Source organism: Ananas comosus, linkage group 9, assembly GCF_001540865.1.
Source record: "Ananas comosus cultivar F153 linkage group 9, ASM154086v1, whole genome shotgun sequence".
NCBI lineage: Eukaryota > Viridiplantae > Streptophyta > Magnoliopsida > Poales > Bromeliaceae > Ananas > Ananas comosus.
This window is the reverse complement of record NC_033629.1, coordinates 3,828,293-3,837,539: the sequence shown is the minus strand read 5'-3', so window position 1 is coordinate 3,837,539 and position 9,247 is coordinate 3,828,293. Positions and strand designations below refer to the sequence as shown.

Here is a 9,247-nt window from a genome sequence, read left to right as displayed (position 1 = left end):
ATTGGGAAAGAAGATAACTAAACTAATACTTTAGTAATAAATAAAATTTAATTACACCCTGAGTGACACCCTCGGCCTTATGTCTAGTGTCTACTGTGGTTTATTCATCTAATTAATCTATTTCTAGTGCAAGTAGCAAAGGGCTTGGTGGTTGGTATCCGAGACTCAAGTTCGAATTCTAGTTGATTCACATTTCCAGCTAAGTTTATTTCTAAATGAAATAAACGAAGCGGGTAGCATGCTACCTTTCTCTCAAAAAAAAAAAAAAAACTATATATAGCTATCAAGTCATAACAGATAATAATTCTAACTTTTACTTTGGATAATTACAAATTGTACTCTAATTATATAAACTTTTAAATATAATCAATGTAGAATTTGGATAAACACTATCTGTAACTAATTTTAGATTAAGTTTGGATTGCTATTCCAACACAATCTTTTAATTTATTTAATTTGAGTCAATCAACAGTATTTTGACTTCAAAATTTAAATGTTGAAAGATTTGATAGTAAAATTAAAATTTTATAAAATTGAACAGTCGATTTAAAATAGTACATAATTTAGATAAATTCAGTATATTTTTACCCCAAAAAAAAAAGTATCTTAATTAATTGTTGTTAGTTAGCATATAGTCCTCAGGTTCCAAAGATGAGCAGGAACCTTTGTCCTGAGTAAATAAATTTTGGTTTGCTTAGAGAGAAATTGTATTATTATTATTATTATTATTTTTCTTTTTCTCCATCTCAATACCACATAACACAAATTCATTGGGGCCCAAGTCTCAATCAAGATGACTAAGTTTTTGTCAGTTATAATAAGAAACTTAAGCTTTCTTAACCAGCAAAAGTTGAAAGTTGAAGTCATGAGAGTAGGTGTGGATTGTAAAATGTACAAACTACTCCATAAAAAGTGTGGAGTTGGAAGATGGTCATATCAATTTACTCCCCCAATGCAACCAACCCTTCTGCTTTATTTCATTTTAAAAACAGTAAATTATATTAAAAAAAAATTCTTGCATTTTTATGAATGTCTCAATTGCACCTTGTACCAAAAAAAAAAAAATTTGTATCAATTCCAACCTCAAAAGAAGTTAAAGACTAAAAATTGCACCTACATTTGGTAAAGTGAAGTCTTAATTATTTTTTATATTATCAGACATAATATATGTATGTATATATATGTTATATATACATGAATTCAGCTACTATCTTTTTAGGAGAACGGAGACCTGCGTCCTTCTAAATCGTTTTAGATGACAGAAATTTCAAATCAATGATCGGGACTGTTGAGATTGATCTAGGGTATTTAAAATGTCTAGAAACTAAATTTCATGTATTTTAAAAATTATTTATATAGTGATCAAAAGATTACAAGATCGATAGTTTTTGAAGGCCTATATGAGCCGTTTGCTTGTTCAATGGTGGAGAACAATCCGAATATTTTGATTTTTTGATGGAAAATTCTTTATACTATTTAGATAACGTCTGATAACTCCGAACATGAATTGAAAATGTCTAACATTTATTTTTACAAGAGTTTTCATTTTTGACCACTCATTTTTCGACTCTCCAATAAACTTGATAACAAATTTTAAAATTTATGAAATTTAGCTTCTAGACGTTATAAATAATCTAGGTCAGTTTTAATGGTTTCAATCATCGATTTAAAATTTCTATCATCCAAAACGATTTAGGAGGATGAAAGTCTTTGTCTTCCTAAAAGGATAGTAACTGGACTCGTGATATATATACACACACATAATTATATGTGCTAATTTGTATGTAAATGTTTCTTTCACGCCCAATTTTTTTTCGTCCCTTCCTTTTAATATTGAAAAATTACATGTATAGTTTGGTTCGGGGATAAGCAAAAAGTGGCTATTCCAGGAATAGGTATAAATTGAGGTATAAGCGGGGATTAGATCAATTTTGCATTTGGATGAAAATTGGCTTATTCTTGGGATTAAAAATAATAGCGTTTGGTTAGGTACGATAGAATAAGGAAGATAGTAGGTTTTTATAAATAAAAAATAATCATATTATTCTCTTATTATATTTAAATTTAAATTTTTAAATTTCAAACTTTAAATTTAAGATCAAATTTAAATTTAATAAATATAAAATATCAAATTTTAAATTTCAAAATTAAAATATCAAAATTAAAATTTATAATTTATAATTTATAATTTAAAATTATAAACTTTAATTTTGAGATTATAAATTATAAATTTTAAAAATTTAAAATTTTAATTTTTAAATTTTTAAAATAAGAATAGGGGTGGGAACAATTAATAAAAATAATTTATTATAATAAATTTATAGATTTTTTAAAAAATTCTACTTAAACTTAAATTTAATAAAAAGAATTTATTATAATACTTAAATATAATTTATTATAAATTTTATTATAATATTTAAATATAAATAATATGTATTAATATAGTATAATTAATAATTTTATAATAAAAATAATGTATTATAATATATAATATATTATATTTATATACTTTAGTTTTAATTCAATTTATAATTTTAATTAAGTTTGAAATTAAGCATTGGAATAGCGTTATTCCACCAAATAACAAATTCCTTGCTATCCCGGGATAACCGGGAATAGCAAGGTTTGACAGGGATAAAATATTCCGGCCAATTTTCATCCCGTTTGACGGAATAGCTGGGATAACTTTCGTTATCCCCGCTTATCCCCAAACCAAACGGGGCCTAAATGTTTAAATACATGCCCAAGGCCCGGCCTATGAAATCCGAGGCCGGTGGCTGGTTAGGCTTGGGCCTACCAACAGGCCCAGTCTTTCGGGTTGCGCCAGACTTGGGCCTGTGTTTGTTAAATCCGTGGCTGTCTGGGTTTGGTCCTACCATGAGGTCCAGTCTTCCCGGCCGATCCAGGCTCGAGCCCTTGCCTAATTAAAATCAATCCAGGCGGCCCGTACGAACTTCTCAACGAAGAAGAAGATGATGATGATACTTGCAAGGAGGAAGATAGTGGCGCCTGTTTGGCCGTGCGGTTGCGCCTGTGAAGTTTGCAGTGCCTTACCGCGCAAATGGGCCTTTCTAAGAAGGCTTTCCGAGGGGGAGCTTTCTCAAAAAGCCGCACGGTGCAGCCCCAAGGTAGCTTGGATCCCTCCCACTCAGCGACCGCTTTTACCGCCACCTTATTTTTGTCTTGCGTAAGAAAAAAAAAAGAATAAAAATTTTTTCCCGCCAAAAATGAATTTGTTGACGGATCTAAATTCAAAATAGGTACTTATATATTGTGGCGGATTCAGAATTTTTTTTTTTTACAGGGGCCAAATATAAAATATTCAAAAATAATAAATACAAATTTTAAGAAATATTGCGTGAAAAACAATATGTATCATTTTAAATTATACTTGTTTTCGATGTATTTTTGTATTTTTAAATGATGCTTAATGGCGTCATTAGATTGGGATTTTCTTTATCATTCAAACTGCTAATGTTTTCAAAAAGAAATGTAAAAATATTTTTTAAATATTTTAATTATATATATATATATATTTATTTATATCTGGGATTTAAGTTTATAACATTTAAAAATTATGTTATGTTGGAGCAAAGGATGACTTTTTCTTATTTGTTAAAATATAAAAATGTGCAAAACTTATCAAAACTATAAACTATTTTGATTCGATTATCCTAACTTTCAAAATTTTGACTTTATTATCTAAACTTTCAATTTCTTTGATTTGAATAAGTCAACGGCAACTTGACTTCAAACTTTAAGCTAATAATTTACTTAAATGAATTTATAGTTGTGAAATTAAATGAAGTGTACTAACTAAATATGTAAAGATAAATAATACATTCATATTTTGACACCAAAATACCGTTGGTTGATTCAAATTAAATAAATTGAAAGATCGGATAATAAAATTAAAATTTTGAAAAATTAGGTAGTCGAATCAAAATAATCAATAGTTCAAACAAATTCTATACCTTTTTACTTTATTAAATTAGAATTGGGGTCAATTACTCAATAAAATAAAATTACCTACTAAATAAACTCTACTTATAGAGATATGTATACGTATACATATATTATCTAAAAATCAAAATTTATGATTTTTTTGACTTTATTTGCCTAGTAGCCACGTAGCCTCAAAATGAATGGCTAAAAATAAAAACTTTCATAAAAAATAGTGATAAAGAACTTAAAATTTTATACCGGTGTCCAGTAGTATTGATCTTACTCTTGATGATAAGTAAAATTTTTTATTAAATTTTGCTTAATTTGGTTTGTTCGATATACTATTAAACTTACAAATGTGCTATATCGACCATTAAAATAGTCATTTTGAGACACTTTGATCACTGAATAAATGATGTTGAAAATAACAAAATTTGATTTTTAAATAGTTCTAATGTCATGGATCATACCTAATGAAGCCGCTCGCCGAATTGAATGTTCCATCATCGAAAATACTATTACACTAGGACTTAAAATTTTATACCGGTGTCCGGTAGTATTGATCTTACTCTTGATGATAAGTAAAATTTTTTATTAAATTTTGCTTAATTTGGTTTGTTCGATATACTATTAAACTTACAAATGTGCTATATCGACCATTAAAATAGTCATTTTGAGACACTTTGATCACTGAATAAATGATGTTGAAAATAATAAAATTTAATTTTTAAATAGTTCTAATGTCATAGATCATACCTAATGAAGCCGCTCGCCGAATTGAATGTTTCATCATGGATAATAGCTTACAAGCACAGAATGCCCGGATACATGGTGAGTTCGCTGGGATGGACGACAATGGAAAACAAAGGAAGGTGAGGGAGAGGGACGGGTGAGAGAGGTCCAAGAAATGGAAAGGTTAGGCAATAGAGAGAAAGGGATAAAGAAAAAAGAAAAAGCAGACTCCACAATCAACAGGATACGGAGAATGCTCGAAGTCTCTAACGATTTTTAATTCATAAGCTTATAAATGAATGCGAACTATTTAATAAATTCTTCTTAACCTATATTTTTGTATATACTTTTGTAAATCTTTACAGAGTGAGCCATTATTCCAATCATCTAATTAATTGAACAAGAAAAAAAATTAAAAAGAGAAAACAAAAGACAAAAATATATTAAATGGAATCTTGCTTAACGGATAGCAACACTATATGATGCAAAAAATTTAAATAGTGAAAGAATTTCTAATAAAATTTCGTGAAGACAAAAGAGACAAACGGCCAACAAAGAAGACACATTAAATAAGATGAAATTAAATTCTACTAATTCTCTAATCTCTATGTACATCTATAAACTATATTAATCCCCGTAATCTTAAGCCACGTGGCATGTTTTGCTTAACTTTTGCCTATGCTTTTGCCTGTGGGTCCCACTGTCAGTATATTATTCCTCTGCTTTAGTTAAATCGGCCCATCTCTCTCTTTGCCTTAAACTGGTTTTTTCTTTTTTGACCGCTCCTCTCCTTCGTGGTTTTGCTTCTTTATCTCGGCGTCTCCTCTTCCGCCTCTTCGTTAGCCCTCTCTATTAAGAGGATTTTGACTCTTCGTTGCTGTCTCTTCGTTTTGCGTAAACGCACCTCGCCTATCCCGTCAAACGCCTCGGCCATACCATCAGACGCGTTTTTATGGAATTTGTGAAAAAAAAAAGGTTTTTTTTAGAGGTTATTAGGGCGGAGCCAGGGAAGAAGAAGGAGGGGTCGTGGCAATGTGGAGGGTTTACTCGCTGAAGGAGCTTCAATCGGCGACAAACAGCTTCGATTACAACAGTAAGTTTGGGGAGGGGTGATTTGGTAGCATATATTGGGGCCAACTCTAGGAGGAATCTCAGATATTTGGATTGTGCTTTTTTTTATCTCTCCTTTTTTCTTTTCCTAAAAATATAATATTGGTTAATTTAAGTATTATTTTTTGGGTTTAGGGTTTACTGTCATCCAAATCCTAATCTTAACCTACCTTTTTTTTTCTGATTTCTCAATTTAGGGTAAATAGAGTATTTAATTGCAGGGTTTAATTGATTATTTTTATGTTCTATCCGTATGTCATAAATTACCTGAATGTTTTAAGAATGATAAAATAAGTTTTTTTTTTTTTTTTTTTTTTTTTTTTTTTTTTTTTTTTTTTTTTTTGAACTACCAATAATATCCTTCATTGATAGATTTATAGAATAGAAAGAAATTATTAATTTTTAGTTTAGTAGTCATTTTAGTTCCTCAAATTAGGATAATTAGATTACCATATTGGAAACTTTTTTTCTTATATTTTATCCCCAGTTCATAAATTGTTTTTGAATGTGTTGTTTACACTGTAGGAAAAAGATATTCTTCTTATTTTCATCATCAAAGTCTGCAAGGAATTAGGGTTCTTCAAGTTATCAACCATGCCATTCCGAACAATGTTATTGCCCAAATGGAGGCTGCAGGCTTCGACTTCTTCGCTCTTCTGGCCTAGGAGAAGCAGAAATCTGGGCCACTGACCCCATTGGGCTATGAAATAAAGTACAAATATAGGGTTCAATGCTGGTCAAAAGAGTTGTAGTACCTCCTCTTGCATGCAAACAACCATTTTTTCTCTCAAAAAGTGAAGATGATGAGTAGAAAGGATCCATTAAAATTCAGGTATATTTATATAAATAGATATATATTTATAGCTAACTTCAAGAGTGTTCTCTTTTGCTTCTTTATATTTACTTTTAATCTTTTTACATGATATTATATAGCCTTTAGGAGACTAAAAGGGAAAGGCCAGTGTAAACAATATCTTAATATTTGTTTGTCTTAATGGTTGGAAGTGGTTGATAAGGAGGAATATATATTCTTAGTTTTGTACTTGATTTTGTCTTTGAGACTTGCAATTATATACATAAAACTATGCATGGTAAAGCTTATTATAATGTTTCTTTGCAAAGAGCATGCATATTACACTACCAAAAAGTTAGACTAAATGTTCGCCCCTCGCTACGACCACCTCTCTGTCGGCTGCGGCAGTAGCACTGCCTTTCTCGCCTCCTCTCAAACCCCATCCTCAAACCCCATCCTCCTTCGCCGCCTCATCCGATGTCCAATTCAACTTGAGAATTTTAATTAGTGTGGATTTAGCATCTGGGTTCAATTACGTGGAGATCTCGGGGCTCTATAACACCCTTTTGGATTTTGAACTTTGCTACTCTGTGAGGTAGAGGTTCCTAGACGAGCACTCGAGCAACAGTGATCGGCGGAGGTGTCGGTGACTTTGCCTCCGGTTATAAATTAAAGGATATCAAGTCTCGGTAAGATGATAGAATTAGATTTATTTAGTTATTAATCATCTTTCTTGGTATGAGTCGGGATTTAAATTAAAAATTTTATTTTATGAGTAAAACTTTGTTTGGGCAAAACTGTGGTACACTGAATTTACAGATAATATAACAAATGAGAATTTATGTTATAAAAGACACTGCCTTAGATAATAGAGTTCACCATTGCATCTGATACCATAGTATTTATTTGTAACTGTTGTCCTCCAAAAACTTAAGTTGTTAGAAAACGATTTTATATTTTATATTCAACACGGCCCCTTTAACGTTAGGCTCAAGACATGGGCTTGATTAAATAAAAGGAAATTAACAATACTATGTGCTCGGCAAAACTCGAATTTATGACCTCCTGCTTTGATACCATCATAAATTATATGAATAATTATTTATATCTGATAGCTTAAGTTGTCAGAGAACGATGTTTTTAAATTTTATATTCAACAATAGAAACAACCGAATAATATACTTAACAAAAGATTGATATTTTGTTATTGGTCATTTCTCATAGTGGCATCAAAGTTGTGAATATTGTGAAGTTGTTGAATTTGTTCTATTGCTCATCTTCTTTAGCTATTGCTTTTGGTAGTGATCATATTTCTTGCACTCCATGAATATTGCAGCAATTACCTCTTTAAGTTCTTCTTAAAGCCAGTTCTTCTTAAGCCGTTGGAAAAACAAGCTTTTATTTTTGTTTACGAATATAAAAATACATCCAATAATTGGCAACCACGTAAAATCATAAAAATTTTATGAAAATTGCTTCTAAGAAGATCATTTTGCATTTTGTTTTGTTCAAGGTATTCTGTTATGTTTTTTTTTTAAAAAAATTCTCTTTCTTTTGTTTACAGGTAATCGTCTAGAGGATGTGAAAGTAATATCGACATACTGGGCTCAACCAGTGGCATATACTGTTAAATTATGCAGCTAATTAGATCAAATTCATGAGTTTTATAATAAGGTACTAACAAGGATTTTTTTATATCAAAACCAACAATAGAGGGCTTCTATTTTAGGGAGTGAGTAATTTGATGGATTGTTTATTGTGCTTAGTGCAATCTCTTTACAAAGCAGTGCACTCTCTGGCTAGATACAGCTTGGCTCCAATTGGTTTAATTTTTTTCGCCCCTTTTAATACTCATCTAAATTTGTGCTTATCTTGGCTTTGCCATCGAGATAATATATGTCATAGAAATTGACTTGGTATAAACTTATTACCCTTAGTAATAAATTTGTTTTTTTTTTTAAGTTACAAATGATATCGTATTCAAATGATGTTGTACTTTTGAGCTTTTTGTCAAATTAATGTTCTTTTTAGTGTATTATTTTTCTAACAAACTTATGAGAGCAATTATTATTATTTTGATCTAAGTTGTGGATAGAGGCTATAACTTCTCATTTGAGTTACACAAAAACTAATAGAGTAAAATTATCAAGAAAACCGATTAAAATGGCATGTTGCATCAACAAACTAAACATAATTTGTAGGTTGTTGGCTTATAGATGTATGAAAAGTGAACCTTTACAATTTAATCGTAGTAAGAAACTAACTATTATTAATAAATTTAAAATTTATTTATATTACTGTCATATATTCCTTCATACTTTTTTTTTCATTCTTTTGCATTTTGTACTAATTTTCTGATGGCATGAAATTTGGATGTCCATCGGCAAATGCAATAATAATTGGCTTTTAAGAGAAATCTAATTTGGGTTGAGAAAGATGAACAATAATTGACTTTTAAGAGCAATTTGATTTGAGTTAGGAAAGATGATAGCACAGATTTATATCTTTATATGATTAGTTAAATGTGAATTTGAGCCTCATTGGTTTCTCTTTTATTATTTGTTATCCTTCATAATATTTCAAATATTTTTTATGTTTCTTTCTAATGTTTTTTTTTTTTTGCTAAACTTATAGTTTGTAGATTTTTACTAAAGCATTCCTACCCGC

At 30.0% G+C, this 9,247-nt stretch overlaps 1 long non-coding RNA gene across 1 annotated transcript; it reads left to right on the top strand.

The window, feature by feature from the left end:
• LOC109715040 lies at positions 5,441-8,541 on the top strand. Its single transcript, XR_002217481.1, has 3 exons — positions 5,441-5,770; positions 6,313-6,619; positions 8,145-8,541. It is a non-coding gene; the product is annotated as an uncharacterized LOC109715040 (long non-coding RNA).